General features: G+C 49.9%; 1 protein-coding gene across 3 annotated transcripts in view; it reads left to right on the top strand.

Annotated features, from left to right (window-relative positions):
* Positions 1-20,823, top strand: part of LOC135916728 (RING finger protein 141-like) — a 271,536-nt gene that overhangs the window by 123,341 nt on the left and 127,372 nt on the right. The window lies entirely within an intron of this gene.

The raw sequence follows: 20,823 nt of genomic DNA, 5'->3' as shown, positions 1-20,823 counted from the left end.
TGGGAGCGCAAAGAACGTTGGAGACGTTTCATCCGACGCCATAAACGGAGAAAGTGAGGATCCGGGTCTGGGATAGGATGCCGTGAGCGAACGCGACGGCTACTGGTCGAAAGCGCAGCGGAGATGCGCGACGTCCAGTCATCGTAAGATTCAAAGGAGGCGGAAAGGAGATTAGTGCGAAATGCGTGCCAGTCAGTGTGAGTGGTTGAGTGCGATCGAGGGATGTGGGAAAGTGAAGCGGTAATATGAATGAGGAAATGGTCGCTGAGGAGCGTTTCAGCTGTGACCTGCCAGTGAAAGGAAAGGGAGCCCCGAGAGAAAGAGAGGTCGGGTGTCGTGGAGCGCTGTGAGAGTGCCCGCTCGAGTAGGGGAGCCAGGGGTATTAAGAAGGGTGAGGTGGCGTTCCTGGGCAAGACAGTGGAGAAGGCGGCCGGGCTTGAGGGTCTGGGGGTAGCCCCAGAGCGTGTGAGGGGCGTTAAAATCGCCCCCAAGGAGGAGATGGGTGGTGGCGGGAATAGAATGAAGGAACTTGCCCAAGGCAGTGAACAAAGAGGATGTGGCAGGGGGATTATAGAAAGACATAAAGGCGAGTGAGATGCGCGATGAAGGTTGGTAATACACAACACCAACTAAATATTTACGGAGGCTGGAGGGGATATCAAGTGGCTCGACGAGGACGTCGCTGCGTACATAAATGGACGCAAGCGGCGTGCCCGTCGTGGCATGGTAGGCGCGGTAACCTGGGACGGTGCGGGCCGTCCAAGTCTCCTGGATAAGGAGAAAATGGGGCAGGGAAGGGCGGGTGAGGAGGTACTGGTGGAGGGGGGTCTTATTGTGGCGAAGGTTTCGACAGTTCCACTGCACAATCTCGAGGTCCTCTCCACGCGCCATGTTTACGATAGATTAGAGGTAGAAGAGTTTGCGGGGACACGTTCCTTCTTTTTGGTCGGGGGCAGTGACTCCTGGAGGGAGCCCAGCATAGAAGCGAATGATTCCAATTGCTTGGATTGGGTTTGGAGGGTGGTGAGGATCTGGACAATCGAAGTTTCGAGCTGAAGCAAGCGAGTGTGGTGTGCAGTGGTGGTGGTTTCTACCAGGTCAGCCAATGGGGCGACCTGGGCGTTAGGGGACGGGGTGATGAGCGTGGCAAGGTGCTCATTTAGCTTGGTAAGCTGGGATGTAAGAGAGGAGGTTGTTGTCTTTAGGGTTTGTGTCAATGCGTGGATTTGCTGTTGTAAATCTTGGGAGATGCGCTGTTGTTCGCGCTGGTGACGCTCAAGCATTGTGAGCCGGAGATCGAAGGAGCGGTTCTCGTCTGTCAGGGATGGCGAGGGTATAGTAGTGGAAGAAAGGGATGCTTGCACCGAGGGCCCTTTGACTGTAGCGGCGTAGGAGCCTGGAGGTGATGGAGCCTGACTTGACGGAGATGCATGATTAGCGAAGGAGGCGGAAGAAGGGGTGGGCTTCGTGGCCCTGCGCAAAGCTGTGCGACGGAGAAACGCGTTTCTCCGTCGCACAGCTTTGCGCAGGGCCACGAAGCCCACCCCTTCTTGTCTGAAACCAGACAGAAAGCTACTCTTCATCAACTTGCTCTGGCACACTCGCGTTGTTTAGCGAGGAGGAAGGGGCAGGTGGGGTCGAGAGAGGGATGTGTGTTTACCTGGCGATGAATGCACCATGGTTGGGCACACGCGTGAGCGGTAGGATCTGCGGGTAGGGGTGCAGCACAGCGGCGGCACTTGGCCGGAACGTCGTGCTGAGGGCATTGGTGAGCACAATGTCCCAGAGCAAGACAACGGGTGCATGTGGGGGGCTTAGGCTTATGAGGGCGGCATCGGAAAGCGACGCGTTTAAAATATACGAAGTGGGGTATGACGGTGCCAGCGAAGGTTATGAGCACTGATTCTGCGCTGCCCATCATACGAGCAGCGAGAATATCAGTCGTGTATGATTCAAGGTCATGCATGAGCTGAGTAGGAGTAAAGTGACCACCAACGTTATGAATGACGCCGAGGCAGGAAATGGGAGGATTGGGGGCATATGTTTTGACGGTGATTGGCTTACCGTGGAGCTGAAGATGCGTGAGAGAAAGTAGGAGTTGGGCGGTGAGAGGGGAGTGTGTTTTCAGAAATACAAGGCTCTGAGCTGGCTTGGCCTGAAGGGTGATCTCTGCGCTGGTTTTGGAGGAGAGATGTGCGGCGGAGACGGTGGCGGCAAGCAAGTCGTAAAGAGGCAGCTTGGGAGTGAGGGTACCGGGCGGAAGCTGTATCCCAACTGAGATGAGCTCGGTGCGAGGGCGGGCGGCGGAGGCAGGTTTGCGGCTGGTACTGACGGTGCTCCAGCCGCTTTCTAACGATGGCGTATTATGGTCGTCGTCTGGGGACGACGTGAAATCCATCTCCGCCGACGAGTCGTCAGCCGGATACACAGTGGTCAAGGAGGTAGGGGCGACAAAAACACATCTCGAAACATTGGGAATGACGTTGGCGGGCATAGGGTTTGCACTGTCCAGCACGGCAGAAGTGGTGGATCCGGTGGGAGCGGCTGCAACAAGCGCGTTCAGCTGCGATTCTGATGTCTGATTGCAGCACTTTACAACAGGCGCCAATGTGGCCGGAATAGACGCGGCGGCATCCGTGGTGGCGACGGTGAACGCTGCAGGCTGCGACACGCTTAGTGGTCCGAGACTCTTGGCGTCGCTGACAGCGTGGAACTTGGTCGTAGGAGACATTGAGGCGACGAACGCCGACTGCGACGCGGCGGTCGAGTCAGAGCTCTCAGCGTTGCTCACAGCGTTGAACGTGGCCGGAATATGCACGGTGGCGTGTGCGGAGTGCAGGAACGCAGCCGGTTGAGGCAGGGCTGCCGGCTTAGAATTAGTCACGTCGCTGGTAACATTCAGCGTTGACAGAGTAGGCTCAGTGGCACCGGCGGCGGTAGAAGAGGAGGCCAGCGGGGCATTGGTGGCTGTCGGCTGCCGGGTCTTCGTGAGACGCTGCATTTCAGAGGTGCAGGCGCGGCGAACTAGGGTTAGCGCGGCGCCGCGCTGCTTCGTAGATTTGGAGGGGCCTGGAGGGCCAGCCTGGTTTCGGACCGGGAGTCGTATGGTGTCCACTTGTGGCGGAAGTCTTCGTGAAAAGATGAAGAGTAGACCCAGGGGCGGGCCAGGCCCTGGACCGGGCCAAGGACAGGTGAAAGCGGAGCACGATATGCAGCCAGATAACCAGAGTGGCGCCACCTCCAATGGGTTAGGTAGATAACCGGTGGACGATTAAAGTTACAGAATGGGTGCCAAAGGAGAAGAAATGCATTCAAGAACGGCAGAAAATTAGGTGGGGGATGAAATTGGGAAATTTGCAGGCACAAGTTGGAATCGACTAGCGCAGGACAGGGATACTAATTGGAGATCGCTGGGAGAGGCCTTCATCCCTGCTGTGGACATCATAAATAGGTTGTTGCTGATAATGGTGACGACGTGCAGGGTTCAAGAAGTCAGATCGTCAGAATAGCGTGCCTTTATTGCATGGCAAAGCACCTGGCAGCAGCCTGGCTTGCTGGCTAACAGCTATTAAGTCAGGTTGCAAGGTAGATAGAGAAGTTTTCAAGAAAAAAGAAAAGAACCATTGGGTATATGTATACAAAACCGGTAGTATGAAAAACACGTACAGAACACCTGATTAAATCAAGCAGGCCAAGTGACTATTTGTCATCATGCTGTTTCAAAGGGGATGTCAGTAAATCATCATCATCATGTTACAATTGACTGCATCAAGCAGTGGCAGCTGTTTATAAACACATCTGCGGGCAGGGGCATTGGCTGACAAGCCCAGCACAAAAAAGCTGTATGTGACGTTATCACAGTGCATCACTGATATACGACAATTTTGGGGTAAAAATTAACTCTGTAACATGGCCACTGCTGGCACATGCCTAAGTGCTTTGTGGCTTATTGACAAGTGCCACCATGGGCAACGGCCTCACAGTCTGGTGCTGCTGTTCCAGTCCACAGTGCTGTGCTTTGTGGGGCTCTCCTCCCGTGCTCTTGGGACAAAGGAACGACAACGCACTAGAGCAAACAATCACAAGGGCATTTATTGTACCTTTCATAGATCAATGCCGGCTAGCCGAGTTACTATCCACAAAACATGCCGATGGGCGCGCGACAAATCTAGGAAGTCTGACTCACCGCGACCGAATAGCGAGCGAATATGTTCGCCCCATGCTAGATCCCAACGCCCGGTCGTTCGCGCGTACGCTCATGTGAACGGTGGTGCGTTCAAAGGAGGCCACCCGAGACGGTCTTGCAGAAGCATGTATCGGCGCACCCGCGGGACGTCCGCGGCACTCGCCGACCCGCAACCCAAGAGGACGTGCTTTCTCCTTTTTGCGCCATGTTTATAAAAATGCTTAATGGACTCAACCACCTTACTATTAAGCCCACAACTGCACCGGTAGGGTACTCAGTCTCAGCCGGAAATATCACGTGACCCTGTCCAACGGCAAATTAGACAAATGCCACAAATACGTTTGGAATGGTATAATTATTCAGAGAACATACAGAAAAATTTTGCTTTAATGCTAAAGTTGGCTTTGTAACTTCAAGTTGGCTTTCTACTGCACCTATAAAGTAAAAAATAAAATAAAAGTGAATGTTTCAAACATACCTTCTGTGTAATGAGGCTGATTGTGCGTGTTGGTACATGTTTGAAAAGGTGGCAGCGAAAAAAGACACGGATGAAGATAAGACGATACAGCGCAGACATAAGGTAGCTGTGATGCCTTATGTTCACACGCTACCACACAATGTGAAAAAGGTGGCCCAGTGTTACGATGTGAAAGTCGTATTCACCCCACAAGCTGTCAAAGTGTTGTAGGTTGACCCTCCCGGCGGCAACCCAGCAGCGTGACTGTTGCACAAAGCATAGGTGGTCTTTTGTTGAATGCAGAGAAGGTATGGTCTATGAAATTCCTTTAAGTTGCAGAAAATTGCACTGTGGCCAGACTGGGAGATGTGTTAATGATAGGTTAAGAGAGCACGCAAACAACATAAAAGATGTGCATGAAGAAAAATATTCTGAAGGTTTTTTGACAAGTCATTGTCTGACATGCAAGGGCTTTTCACCCGACCTTGAAAACACTTCCATTATCAAGAAGAGTAAAATTAATGTGACACAGAAAATTGCAGAATCTGAATGGGTTTCCAGACTTGGGGGAGATGTGTCAGCATGGCCTCCATCATGCTTTCATACTAAGAGCTGGCATATTTACACATGTGCAGATGATAACCCCTGGCTGGGACAGCACGTTAACATTCGTGAATCATTCACAATAATGTCGTTGGAAGTCGGAGCTTGTCCTTGTCATCTCGTCTTCGTTCATGTCTTTTTTGCGCTGCTGCCTTTTCAAATGCCTTTTGTGCCCTATGAGAGTGAGTGCATCCATGTTCAGGCCAGCCGCAGCAATAAATTGAAAACCTGGAGTTCACGTGAAAATGGCGGATTGTTTACATCAACTTGCAGCCATTCTCTGCCTAATGAGATGTCTTCATCATTGGAGGATTCGGAGCTTGAATCAACAAACTCCCCCATATCACTGTCGCTAATCGACTCCAAGTTGAGTACTTTTCTTCAGAGTCTGAAGAATTCTAACTGATTGCCCGTTGTTGGCAGCTTCATTGCCGAAAGCTCCATTCACTACACGTGCTTCAGAACGAGAACAATGACGGCATTTTTCTTGTTTTCAACTTTAAAAATGCTTCGAGCAACATTTTCAGCTTCATTTCTGACTGAAAAACAGAACTTCATTCAACAATGTAGAAAACTATGAGACGGGAAGAAACCAGACAGAAAGCTACTCTTCATCAACTTGTTTTGTTGTGCCCGCCTGTGCATGTTTATTCGTCTCTTTCTACACTAGATGCATGGATATGCTCGGGTTGTCTTTGGTACATATCCCACCCCCAGTAGCATTGTCCAATTCGAGCTTGTACACTTTCTATGCTGGCCTTCTTATAAACTTGCTATCTTGAGCTTATACACGGCAGGCCCAGGTTATTCCATCTTGACCAGGGAAAACATCTATGGCTTGTCCCAGTGGCCAAATAGCTGTAGAGATGTTAGGCTCCTCGACACACATCATCTACTTGTAGACTGCTACTAGGATGCAATGGGTAGAGGTGAAGTGCCCGCTGCTTGACGAGGTACTCGGAACTCTTTTTTCATTGAATGCAGAGGTAGTCGACGAACTTCTGGTGGCATCGCAACTTCTCTTTTTGCTGAGGTCACATCGCATTGCCTGAGCACTTTGAGCTTTGTAGTAACTGTTGGTTCACTCTGGTGAGGCAAAAAATGAACGTTCGACCAGAAAATGAGCAGGACATATTGGAAAGGGCTCTCTACCGTCCATAAATGTATAGGTGAGGGGTCTTGAATTAATAACCACTTATACTTCCAGCAGCACAGTCTTAGTTTGTTTACTGTTGGACTTGCTCTTTCCCAGCACTTTGTGTAAAGATGACTTGACTAATGGGATAAGTCTCTCCAGCCAGCCGTCCCACCAAGGCGCACCTGTTATAATAAACTTCCACTCTATGCAATGTGTCAAGAGCAAAGATGCAAATGGGGAGCTTTGTTCCATAAGTCTCGCGATGCTCTCTTAAAAGCGAGAGCGTTATCACAGCAGTGTTAAGGTCAAAGATGAGGTTTCTCGCTCCCCTACGAGGCTAGAAACTTGTGGGACGCTAGCAAGAAGGTGCTTGTAGAGATCCCACTCATCAAATTAAGGTTTACCACTCTCGTGGTTGCACAGGTGAACAGCAGAATATAAGTTTTGGATGTAACCTCATCTGGCTCATGTTGCTTTACATATAGTGGGCCTGCAAAGTCTAATCCCACTGCTTCAAACAGCCGTGATGTGAGAAGCCTGTCTTCAGGCATTGGTGGATATTGCACGTTTACAATTTTTACGTATCTTTTGCAGAGAAAGCAAGCATTAAGGATTTGTTTGTCTTGTTGGGCACATATAACTCAGTAACGCTGTCAAATTTGCATCACAGTGCTTGTCACACCTCCATGTAAAGCTCTACAGTGAGCCTCAGTAACAACTATGGTCATGAAGAGATGCCTTTTTGGTAGAATAATTCGAGGCTTTTCATTATACATAGTGTTCATTCTTTCAAATCGGCCACCAAGTTGAAGCTGCTTGCTTTGATCCAGGTAATGGTGGAGATCATGCACTATGGAGTGTTTTGTGACAGTGTCTCTAAGCGAAAGGTGTTCAGTGTCATTTGCGAATACTTCGAGCTGAACACGACAGATCCAGAACATTTGAGCCTTGTTTAGCTTCTCCGTCAAAATTTAAATGCCCAGGCGGTGACACACTGGAGCTTCTGCAGGTTGCTAAACTTCTTTAAGTCGATTAGGGTGTCCACTTTTCTCGGTGCTTGAAAAAGTACCTGTTACGTGTGTTGCTTAGCACGCCCTAGTATGGCGATAGCCATGGTCTTGCTTTTACACCCTCCCCTGTCACCCTTACCCTTGTAAATGGCTCTAAATAAAGTGCTTCGTGCTCACTTCTGTTCGCACAATCATAGAATAAACAATTCCATTCTGTCAGTGAGGTTGCCTTGCCGTGAACACGACATAAATAGCAACGAGAATGCCGACTGTACCCCGGGATAATGCCCCCCAAAGACCTTCAGCACTTGGAGCAAGAACTGCGTCTACGCCGTCATCAGCACCTTAGCCATAGCCAAATTTTGGCAAGTTCAACATTTCGACGAGTCTATAAGCGACTGGCGTTCATACAAAGAGCGATTACTGTCTTATTTTCGCACGAATAAGATAGCGGAAGAACTAAAGGTTGATGTGTTTGTCAGCTTAATTGGGCCAAAGACTTATGCACTTCTGAAATCCTTGACCGCTCCCGAAACACTTTCAAGCAAGCTGTTCGAAACACTACTTAGGCTGCTTTCTAACCACTTGTGTCCAGAACCATCCGTTATCAGTGAAAAGGCCAAGTTTCATCGCAGGTCACAGAAAGAAACTGAGACCATAGAAGAGTTTGTGGCTGAGATACGATGCCATGCTCAAACATGCTTCGGTGAATTCTTGGATCAATCTTTACATGACTGGTTTGTTTGTGGCCTTCAACACGTCGATATTCAGTGACATTTGTTCACCAAAGATAAAGCTTTAACTTTCCAGAAGGCTGTCGAGCGAGCTTTGTCAATGGAAGTGGCGCTGAAAAATTCGACAAGAACCCGTGTACACGACAATGATGCGGACATGCACAAAATGCGCAGCTCACAAGATAAGTCAAAAGCAAAGTCGTTCTAATGCTATCGATGTGGGTTGTCAAAACGTGGAGCCACGACTTGCCCGCATGCAGAAGCTACCTGTTACAAATGCCAGCGGAAATGTCACATTGAGCGCACTTCTAAGAATAAGTGAAGACACCAAAAGAAAAAGCTCTTGTTGAGATTTGTCAAAACTCTGGAGGAGTTTCCGTTCCATGCCGTTAGGTCCGACACCCATGTTACCCCCATTATAGTGACCTGTGCGTGTTGACAGAGCACCGTTTCAGATGGAACTGGACACTGTGGCTGCGGTGTCTGTTATCTCAAAGAGCCTTTCCTGCAATCTTTTTTCGCACAAAGAGTTGGAACATACTAGCGTTCCACTGCGGATGCATACCGGTGAAGCCATCAAGCCGATAAGCGTGCTCCTCAACACTGTCGAAACCAAGGCTCAGAAGCTCAGGTTTTGCCCATCAATAGGCTTTTGTGCAGTGACATGCCATGGTCCTGGAGCAACGAGTGCAAAGCTGCCTTCATTCATGTGAAAGGACTGCTGTCTGCGCCTTCTATGTTGACCCACTACGACCACAGCCTGCGCTACAGTTGTTTTCAGCATATGAAATTGGTTCGGTGCTCAGCCACATCTATTCAAACGGGTTAGTATCACCGAATTGCTTATGTGCAGAGAAATTTATGCAAGGCAGAAGTTGGGTACAGCCAACTGAGACAGAAGCACTAGCATTAATTTTTGGAGTGAAGAAGACTTTGTGCTAGTAAGCGACCACAAACACCTGCACATGATTTTGAGACCTTTCTTCCTACAATAGCCACTGCGAGATTGCAGCATTGGGCAGTTCTGTTGTCTGCGTACAACTTTACTCTGAAGTTCAAATTGTCGTCCAAAAATGCAGATTCCGATTGCCTTTCCCGTCTTCTACTTCAGGTCTTCGGTAAAGCACAGGAAGACGACTTTTATGTTCTGGGCTTCAGTACACCGCCTGTGAATTGCCGCGAAATATCTAAAGAGACGAGCCGCGACCCATTGTTGAAAGCTGTCTCACAGTACGGGCTGAGGGGATGGCCTAATCGCGCGCCAAGTGATCAACTAAAGCCATTTTTCTTTGCAGCAAGGATGCGTGGTGCTGGGTACCCGCATCATCATTTCAGAATGTTTCCGGTCGTTCGTTCATGCTAGAGGAATTGCATCAGGGGCACCCCGGAATCGTGCAGACCAAGGAGTTGGCAGGAAGTTACAACGCTATCGCCATGTCTGGTGGCCAACCATAGACCACAACATCGAGCATCAAGTAAGCACCTGCCAGTCCAGTCAGTTGCAACGTAACTTGCCTTGCTCTGCTTTGCTGCATTCATGGCCTTGGCCAACCCGTCCTTGGAAACGAGTTCACATGGATTTCACAGGGCCATACAAGGGTGTCATGCTACTTGTCGTTATTAATGCGCACTCCAAGTGGCCGGAGGTGTTCGTGATGAAAGATGCTTCAGCTGAGAAAGCAGTCGGCTACTTCCACAGTTTGTTTTGCTGTTTTAGTTTTCCAACGACTCTCATGTCAGGTAATGGCCCTCAGTTTACATCGAATACTTTTGCTAGCTACACACGGAGAATTGGTACACGTCATGTGCACACGCTGCCTTATCATCCTAGCTGTAATGGTCAAGCAGGCCGCGTCATGCAGTTGAAGACAGCGTTGCGCAAGAATTCTTATGCATCACTACCATCCATGCTCGGAGACTTCCTGTTAGCTTATCGTAACACTCCGTACACCACTACAGGCGAAGTTCCAGCAGTCCTTTTCGTCTGAAGAAATTTGCGCACATGGCTCGATCTGGCACTGCCCTCAGTTCAAGAAAAGGTCTTCACGAGGAAGTTCACGCAAACTCTATGACGGTGCCCGAGATGACAAATTCAGAAGCACTTTAGTGTTGGTGACTGTGTCAAGGTCCAGAACTTAAAGGCTTGTGTGCTACTGTGCTCACACAAAAGGGTCCTGTTTTGTGCAAACTAAGTGTCATTGCTTCTCAAGGTGCGTTTCAGTGAGTTGGTCACAAGAACCACATCGTGCGTTTACCACCGAAAGATGACACTACGGCGCATCTAGCACCGTTCCCAGAGCCCGAGCCGCAGCCTTCAGTCAACCGTCCCCTGATTCGTCAGGCGAAAGTTCCAGCCCTCCAGGCTACCCAGGAGTCTGCAATACCTGAGCATCGCTACCCAGTTCGCAACAGGAGACACTCTGACCACTACATTCTGTAGTCGAGTGTTGCAAACAAAATAAGTCTAGAGAGATGTTACATAGTATGCCCTAGCATGGCGATAGCCAGGCTCTTGCTCTAATACCCTCCCCTGTCACCCTTACCCTTGTAGATAGGGTGGCTCTAAATAAAGCGGTTCATGCAAGCCACTGTGCTCACTTCTGTTCACACAATCATGGAATAAACAATTCCGTTCTCTCAGCGTGGTTGTTGATCTGTGTGCTCACGTCTGATTCTGTAGACCAGGTAGATCTTGGCAGGGATAACCATTCAGGTCCACTGCACCAGCTGCGACATGTACACAGCATCTTTGCAGATATATCCCTAGTCATATGACAGGTTGCCTTATCCGGTGGCCCAGTAACTTAAAACTATTCCAATATGTTTTTATTCCAATCTCCTGGCATCACGTTTACGTAACCGCCGACGCAAGCATCGGTCGGTGACCTGCAGCTTTGCCTCAACAGCGCAATCAAACGCTCTCTTAGTTTATAGGAAGTCACTTTCCATTTGCATTCAAAACGAATAACATTGCCTACATTGAGTGGTTTTTCGTTTTTAATTGGCTGCCGGGAGGCAAGAAGCATGCTCAAGTGGAGAGGGTTTCGATGGGCCCGAGCCACCGCATAGGAAATAGATAACTGGATGAAGAGGGTGGGGCCGGCGTCTGCGATTGGTCCGCTTCCCCTTACTTAGCTTGCAGTGAGTGGTCGAAAATTGCGGCGGCTTGCAAGGGAAGGTTAAGAATGCTGCTAAAGCGAATCCTCAGCAAGGAAGAGTTGGCAGAGTGAGGTTGTGAATGTGCCGAAAGTGCTCGAAAACTTTGCACAGCCACGCAGAAGGCTGTATTTTACGCAGATAAACCCATGCTCTCCAGCTGGTGCGAGCAGCCAGTGCCTGACCGACCACGGGCAGCCATCTTTTATTTATTTATTTGCTTATTTATTTATTTATTTCCTCAAAGGCTCTGTTGAGACATTACATGAGGGAGTGGGGAGTTAGTGGCAAAGATACATACTACAAATTACAAAAGGATATTTCCGATGAGTTGCTTGAACATACGTGGGTCGATGATAGTGGCAACTTCGGCGGGCAAGCCATTCCAGTCTCAGGTTGTGCGCAGAAAAAATGATTGCTGAAAAGTAACGGTATGGGCTTGTGGGAGATATACTGTGTTAGAGTGACTGGTGCGGGCAATGCGATGTGCTCTTTTTATGTACGGGTTGTCAAAAGGCAAAGAACGAAAAAATTTATGAAAAGGGTTAAGACGTGCTATTCTACGGCGTGAGGCTAGAGAGGGTAGGTTTATTTGGGCTTTTAGTGCTGAGATGCTTGAATTGGGTATGAATAAGTTGACAGGATAAATCGTATCGCGCGGTTCTGAACCGACTCGAGGGCATTAAAAAGGGTTATTCCTTTCATAACCAAGCAGCCTGTGGCTATTCAGAAAAAAATTCTGTTTTGTTCGGCATATTAATGTGTCTTTAACACACAACACGTCACTTTGACGCGGTGGGTTTTCACGGTTTTGCAACGTCGCGTAGCAAGCAGGTGAAGTGAGTGCAGCCAGAAAACTTTGACCAATAACCGAGGGCTAATGGCAAAGAGGCGTCAAATGAGAAATAACTTTTTCTTTTGTTCGATCCAATCATGCATAATCAGTGTGTAAATGCCATATCAGATGGGGAGCTATCGCAGTTTTCGTGACGTCGCGTGACAGACGGGCGAAGTGGAGGTGGTGCAAAAAAGTTTTTGACCAATCGAGGAAGGCTGATCAGAATTGGACTGGAAAAGTTTGGAATAGCTTTACGTTATAGCGTTCCTGGACAGTAGCACCATAGCAGTGGGTCAGCAACTACCGCCATTTCAGTCACTCTATGCTTTGCAAACTGACCCTAACTTGTTATGGTCATCCCAGATCCAGCTTATTGTGATTGTTGAGTCCGTCCACATGAAACAGGGAAAATGCGTCAAATCCCACGATGAGTGGGTGTATTTTAACAATCTGGCTCCTTCTACTGCGGTCATAAGCTTGAGCTTCGGCATTGTCTTGGTAGGTGCTAGTCTTAGTAGCTGCTACTCGAGATTTCGATACTATTAGGGATGTGGCTGAATTTCCGCCATCATCAACTGCTCTTGTAGTGGCGCGACTATCGCCTCCAAAGCAGGTAAAAAAGAAGATGGGTTCACGTGCAGGTAATGTGAGGATAGAACACGCTAGCACGTTCAGCCTGAATAGCTGCGGTGTCGGTTGCTTCCGAGATCCTGCAACACCATGGTTAGCCAGCCTGAATAAACCATGGCTACGGCAACTGCCTCCCCCAAAAATTGTTGACCCGGACGACCGAGCCAAGCCATGCCAGCATCAGCACACCGACTCTACCAAGGTGAGTGATGTGGCCTCATGCAGTTCGGCAGATATCCCGTAGTTGTAGGGTGTCTGGGAATTCTGCATCGACGTGCCGGACATCTGATTCATCCAGCTGGGCAGCCATTTCCTTCTCAACGAGGTTCCAGCCTCCGGCTGGGGTTCAAGTACTGGCTGTCATTCCCCGGTCATGACGTCTACGCGGACTTGCGTGCAGCCATCCTTGCTCACTACGTCACCTCGTATACTCACTCACAGCAGCTCTCACCATTTGAACCACCGCATCATTCGGCGTCTTGTCGGATCATATCACCTGCATCCACCCATACTGATCGTCAGCACGCGCCGACCCCAGCATCAAACCTCTACTCGGTCTGTGAGCCTTCTCCACAGCTCAAAGGCAGCTGGGCAACGACTGTTTCCAAGGAATTCGCTAGGCCAAGCACGAGCGCTGTCAGCTACTTTATGACCTGTCTATCTCATTCCTTGGACGTTTCTGCAAGCTGTACACTTTCCATTCGGGGGCACCTCACTCATCAACGATTCAGAGGCTCGCCCACCGGCTCCACTAGGCGCAAATTTCACATTCACAGGCACAGTGACGCCACAAGCACAACTTTCGTGATGCATTCAGTGACCACCGCAACCCTGATGTTATCGGCATTCGAGATTTCACCGCAAGCAGCAGCAGGCGAGCCTTCTGATGTGCTGTGTTCACAACTTCTGTGGATGCCTGGCCTACCTATGTTTTGCAGCAGCAGCTCTCCCATCCGGCTTCTTCAGCTCGAGAATCACCACTTTGTCAACAACATGAGTGGCCAACACTTGCGCTACCTCAACGCAAATGCTGAGCTGCAGACAGTTTACTTTTGAGCTGCAGACAGTTTACTTTTGGAGCTCTGACTTCTGCAGGCCTGGGCATATAGGAAAACCTACGGCTGGTCACGATTTCGCACTACAGTATAACTGTTGTGCGCTTCACTCGCAACCTTCGCTGCTGGTGTTGCTTGCTACAACTCTCTTGGATTGCGTGAACCCGATTCTACCAATGACAACACCATCTGCGCACTTTGCCTGGACTTTACCATTGGACTTTATTTCAATCGCACTTTGCACTAGGAGGGGAGCTTTGTAGCCATGCGACTATCGGATCCAAAGCAGGTGAAAAAGAAAATGGGCTCACGTGCAGGTAGCATTACAATAGAACACACTAGCGCACTTGACTCGAGCAGCCAGAGTGTCGGCGGCTCCCGAGATCCCATGGCAACATGGCTGGCCGGCCTAAATAAACCGTGGCTATGGTGGCTACCTCTTTGCGCCGTCTCCCACACTGTTAATAGGCACATGCTCCATAAGCCTTCAGGCCTTCATCGACTAATATATGCAGCCTGTCTTCTCAACCACTCCATATCTGACACATCTTCCACTTGCTCCTCCTGGTTGTCCAAATGTTCTGTAGGTGCTGTTTATTGGTCTTCTTCTTCCTATTTTTATTTTATTCAGCAGTGATTTAGACACAGTGAAGGTTTTGGATGGCAAGGCTAAAGGAAGAACATTGTCGGCCTGACTAAGGCCCTGTCACCCATACATCGCTCAACAATAAGGCAGCATATTATAAAATATAGTATACCCACATATCGATAGTGTGGATTACACATACCGTATTTACTCGCATAATGATCGCACTCCTAAATTTTGTCGTCAAAATTTGATTTTTTTATTTCCCGTGTAATGATCGCACCCCGAATTTGCCACAGCGATATGTTGTGTACCAAGTCTAGCTAATAATGATCGCACTTGCCATCTGTCGAATGCTATGCGGATGACTCTTCAAAACAAGCCAAGTGGTCTGCAGGCACCAAACATTCTTAAGTAGATGCCTCATTTTATTACTTTCATCGCTTTCTGCACTTCCATGACAAAAATAGGTACAACCAAACTTGCCTTTATTATGTGTAGGCTTTATAATGGTTGTGGTCAACAAAAACAAAGAAGGCGCCTTTCAATTCTTTTAATCTGCACTAAGTTGGCACGCAACAAATCGCGAGTGGCAATGATAGTAGCCACGTGTACACTGATAGGTTAGAAGTGTACCCTATTCATACGCCGACACTTCTAACACAGCTAAGATAGTCGCCCACCCTTAGCGCAAAGGTGCTGTATTAGGATAGTAGTTAAGACAAATGCCGCAGTTTCCGCAGCGTACCCTCCATGTGTTTCTGTCCCCTCACAGTAGACATGTCTACGTTATTGCTGCAAACTTGCCGATATTGTTACGCAAGAAGACGCAGATGAAAAGCTATATACAAGTATATTTACAACGTATTACGCCGCACTTGGCCAAGAGGCAACAGCCCGCGCTAGCCTCCAATCGTCGTCGACATCTTCTTACTGCTCGCCTCTTCGTCATTTGTAATACTATTCTGTAGCACTACCCCCGGCGGCAAAAGCGCCGTCCCGGAGCGACTAAAGATCGGACGCGGAAGCAGTGTAGTTAGCCTTGAGCCTACTGACATGCACGACATCACTAGATGCCAGAGGAGAGGACGAGGTTGAACCTACAGGAGCAATTTCGTAAGTCACAGGCGTCACCTGGCGCAGCACATGGTAGGGCCCTGTGTATCGCGAAAGGAGCTTCTCTGAAAGTCCAACATGACGAGAGGGCGACCACAGGAGCACGAGCGCACCAGGTGAAAACTGTACGTCACGGTGGCGGGCGTTGTACTGACGCTGCTGAGTGGTTTGCGAGTCCGTCAGTCGAGCACGGGCAAGCTGGTGTGCATGGTTGGTGAGGGCGATGGCGTCGCGTGCATACACGCTTGTTGAGATCGAAGCAGGAGGAAGTGCTGTGTCAAGTGGCAAGGTCGGTTCACGACCGTAGAGTAAATAAAAGGGAGAAAATCCGGCGGTGTAGTGCCGGGAAGAATTGTACGGAAATGTTACGTAAGGAAGGCCAATGTCCCAGTCGTGGTGGTCCAGGTGCAGCATATCGGTAAGAGTACGGTTTAACCGCTCTGTCAGGCCATTGGTTTGAGGATGGTATGAGGTAGTCAGCTTGTGTTGAGTGGAGCAGGAACGTACAATGTCGGCGATAACTTTCGATAGAAAGTTACGACCACGGTCAGTGAGCAGCTGTCGCGGGGCGCCATGAAGTAAGATAATGTCACGCAAGTGAAAGTCCGCAACGTCAGTGGCGCAACTAGTAGGGAGGGCCCGCGTGATGGCGTATCGGGTTGCGACGGCTACCGATTTGTTCCCAGAGGATGACGTGGGAAAGGGACCGAGGAGGTCTAATCCAACACAAAAGAACGGTTCCACAGGGACGGTGATCGGCTGCAGATGACCGGCAGGTAGCATCTGAGGTGTGTTTCGACGCTGGCAAGTATCACAGGCAGCAACATAGCGTCGGACGGAGCGAGCGAGACCAGGCCAACAGAAGCTGCGGCGGACGCAGTCGTACGTGCGGGTTACCCCAAGATGTCCTGCAGTGGGTGCGTCATGCATCTCACAGAGCACAGTCTGTCGCAGATGTTTTGGCATGACAAGAAGAAGATCAGATCCGTCAGGGAGGAAGTTCCTTCGGTACAGAATGCCGCCCTGAAGGACATATCGGCGAACAGATGCGTCGGTAGGTGTAGAGCGCAGACGCTCGATAAGTGCTCGCAGCGATAGGTCTCGGTACTGCTCATCGGCGATGTTAGCGGAGGCAGACACATAGAAAAGGCTGTTGGCGGTACTACTGTCGGCGTTGTCAGGCTCGTCTACTGGGTAACGAGACAGGCAGTCAGCATCCTTGTGTAGTCGGCCAGATTTGTAGATGACAGTATATCAATCTTCTTGGAAGCGTAAGGCCCAGCGACCAAGTCTTCCTGTAGGATCTTTCAGTGAGCATAACCAGCAAAGCGCGTGATGGTCTGTGATAACGGAAAAGGATCGGCCATATAAGTATGGGCGGAACTTTGCAACCGCCCAAACTAGGGCCAGACACTCACGCTCAGTGATGGAATAGTTGCGCTCGGAGGGTGAGAGGAGCCTGCTGGCGTAAGCGATAACACGCTCGTTGCCGCGTTGGCGTTCTGCCAGTACTGCTCCAATTCCGTGACCGCTGGCATCAGTACGGACTTCGGTAGGTGCAGAAAGATCGAAATGGGCCAGAACGAGAGGTGTTGTGAGAACGTCGATTAGATGCGAGAATGCAGAGGCCTCGTTATCGCCCCACTGGAAAGGGGCGTCTTTTTTCAAAAGCTCGGTTAGTGGTCGTGCTATGGCCGCGAAATTTTTTACGAAACGGCGGAAGTAGGAACAAAGGCCGATGAAGCTGCGCACATCCTTGACACACTTCGGAACGGGGAAGTGCGTAACAGCATGGATCTTGCCTGGATCCGGTTGCACTCCGCTCGCGTCAACGAGATGTCCAAGGACGGTAATCTGGCGACGGCCGAATTGGCACTTCGATGCGTTCAGTTGCAGACCGGCGCGACGAAAAACGTCCAGGACTGCCGAGAGGCGCTCGAGATGCGTAGCGAACGTTGGGGAGAATACTATAACGTCGTCCAAGTAGCACAGGCATGTGGACCATTTGAAACCGTGAAGAAGGGAGTCCATCATGCGTTCAAAAGTGGCAGGAGCGTTACATAGAGCGAATGGCATCACTTTGAATTGATAAAGACCGTCCGGAGTTACAAAGGCAGCATTCTCGCGGTCGAGATCGTCCACGGCAATCTGCCAGTAGCCGGAGCGGATGTCGATATAGGAGAAGTAGCGAGCACCATGGAGGCAGTCAAGGGCGTCATCGATCCGAGGTAGGGGATACACGTCCTTTTTCGTAACCCTGTTAAGGTGCCGATAATCCACGCAAAAGCGCCATGACCCATCCTTCTTTTTTACCAGTACAACAAGTGACACCCATGGACTACATGACGGTTCTCTGATGTTCTTGGCAAGCATTTTGCGAACTTCTGCGTGAATAACTTGACGCTCAGCCGGTGACACTCGATACCGGCAGCGATGAATAGGAGGAGCATCGCCGGTATTAATGCGATGTTTAACAGCTGTAGTTTGGGCCAAAGGACGATCGTTAAAGTAAAAAATATTGTTGTAGGAAAACAGAACGCGGTAAAGCTCACGAGCGTGCTCGGATGGCGTGTCGGGCGCAATCATTTTCTGTAAGTCGGCGATGGTACAAGCTGCCGACTGCGATGGTAGAGGAGGATCGGATGAATTGTCGTCTACTGCAATAGATGCTACTGAGTGATCCTCGAATGAGCAAAGCTGGGCCAGAGACATCCCGCCTGGCAGCACTTGTGTCGTCAAGCCAAAATTGACCACTGGCAGGCAGACGCAATTCGCCGTAATAGATAAAACTGCATGAGGTACCGTGATCCCATGTGTGAGGAGGACGTCTTGCATAGGAGCCGCGATGTAGTGACCGTCGGGCACTGGTGGGGATGAGACTAGGTCAACGTAAGTCAGTGCCGAAGGTGGCAAGCGAACGAAGTCGACGGAACTGAGGTGACTGGGGTGTGGTTCAGCGGGATCCAGAACAGGCAGGTGGTCAAGGCAGTGAATACTGGTGGAACAATCAATGAGAGCAGAATGTGCGGAGAGGAAGTCTAAGCCGAGGATGATGTCGTGGGGACAGTGGGCGATGACTGTGAATAGCACAATTGTGGAGCGATCGGCGAAGGACACACGGGCGGCACACATACCAATTACGGGGGCTGTTCCGCCATCGGCGACACGGACAACATGCGTCGTGGCGGGCGTGATTATTTTTTTAAGGCGGGTACGAAATTCAGCGCTCATTACCGACAAATGCGCCCGAGTGTCTATAAGAAAAGATACAGGAACACCGTCGACTTGCACGTCAGGAAGGTTCAGATGAGTGGGCAACGTCAGTAGAGGATTTGGCAGCGTAGGGAGCAATGCAGCGTCACCTCGAGGCGCTGCATCATCTAGTTTTCCGGCTGGGAGCGGCGTCCGAAGGGAGTCGACGAAAAGGAGCGACGGGGTTGGGGAGAGTGAGATTGTCGTCGTTGGGGCGAAGGTGAACGAGAATAGGGGCGGTTCGGCGTAGGAGAGTCAGTGGCGGCATTATCGGAGCGTGCGGCATAGGGACGACAAGGGCCACCTGAGGGGCGAGAGTAGGCAGTATAAGCAGACCGGGTAGGGGAAGTCCAGCGACTTTGACAGTGCCGAGAAATGTGCCCGATGCGACGGCAGTGAAAACAAATGGGCTTGTCGTCAGCAGTGCGCCATTCAGATGGGTTGCGCAAGCGTGGTGGGTAAGAAGATGCGGTACGGGGCGGAATGGAAGAAGCCGGATGGGTATCAGGGCGATAGGCCGAGCAGATGGTGTGAAGGCCCATGTTTTCAAACTCCTGGCGGACAACTGCCTGGATCAGAGAAACCGTGACTGCAGGTGCATTGGTGGGGCTGGATTCGAAGGCAGCGGGATAGGCGGCCTCAATCTCACGCCGGACGATCTTGGTAGTATCGCCAGTGTTGTTGGGACGAGGAGCGTCGGCACAGGAAGATGTCGCTGGGGTGTTGGGCAAACGGGCAAACTGCTGGTCGATACATCGGCTTTTAGCGAGTTCCAGGAGGCGGCACTCTTTTATAACACCATCCACCGTTGCGACGTTGTTGAATACGAGCAAGTGGAAGACGTCATCGGCAATGCCTTTGAGGACGTGGGATACCTTGTCTGACTCAGTCATGTGTGCATCAACTTTGCGGCACAGAGCCAAGACGTCCTGAATGCATGTGATATAGGGCTCTGTTGACGCCTGCACATGGCCGGAAAGCGCCTTCTGCGCGGCAAGTTTGTGACCATAGGGGTTGCCGAACAAGTCTCGGAGCTTTTGCTTGAGCGAATCCCAACTGGTGAGCTCATCTTCGTGCTTTCGAAACCAAGCTCGAGGTGTGCCACTGAGGTAAAAGACTACGTTGGCGAGCATGACTGTAGGGTCCCACCGGTTATTGCAGCTGACGTGTTCGTACAGGCTGATCCAGTCCTCGACGTCTTCCCCATCTTTGTCCGACAATACGCCAGGATCACGAGGAGCAGGGAGAGTGATGTAGGTCGTCGAAGTGGCAGCAGGTGTCGGAGGCGGCTGAGTCGAGTTGTCATCGCCGGGAGCCATGAAGCTAGGCTCAACGTACCGCCCACTGCGAAGCTCCGTGACGAGGTACAAGGAATGTCCACCTCCACCAGATATGTTACGTAAGAAGACGCAGATGAAAAGCTATATACAAGTATATTTACAACGTATTACGCCGCACTTGGCCAAGAGGCAACAGCCCGCGCTTGCCTCCAATCGTCGTCGTCGTCTTCTTACTGCTCGCCTCTTCGTCATTTGTAATACTATTCCGTAGCAATATTAACAATATTATTCATCACTGATATGGAAGAAACTGTTTCAGTGCATGTAATGTACTCACGAGAAGAAAAAAAAATCGCGTTCGGTGCGTTCGGCTTGCTCCGCAGGCTGCCATTCTTGTTTTGGTGTCCCGCACCCACATCCCGCAGCAAACGCGGGACAAAAAGATATTTTTTTTTCTTTTCGCAGGAAATTTAACCCGCGTATTGATTGCATCCCTAAATTTGCGTCAATTTTTCTGACGAAAAAGTGCGATCATTATGTAAGTAAATACGGTACATAGCATACATTACAAACATGTGCATTAAATACAAGAATCGTTGTACAACTTTCTAAGTAGAAACAGTTTAGGTCCATCAGAGTAATATGAATACGAAAAAATATATATGCAAGCACAATATGAAACCGACTTAATATAATTATACATAAAACACACACGAAACCAATTAGCCAATTTCCTGAAATTCATTCCTGCATCTCTTATACTTGCCTTCTATCACTAGATG

The sequence above is a fragment of the Dermacentor albipictus genome, chromosome 3 (assembly GCF_038994185.2).
Source record: "Dermacentor albipictus isolate Rhodes 1998 colony chromosome 3, USDA_Dalb.pri_finalv2, whole genome shotgun sequence".
NCBI lineage: Eukaryota > Metazoa > Arthropoda > Arachnida > Ixodida > Ixodidae > Dermacentor > Dermacentor albipictus.
Note: the sequence above shows the minus strand (reverse complement) of the source record. Positions and strands in the feature narration are given on the sequence as shown.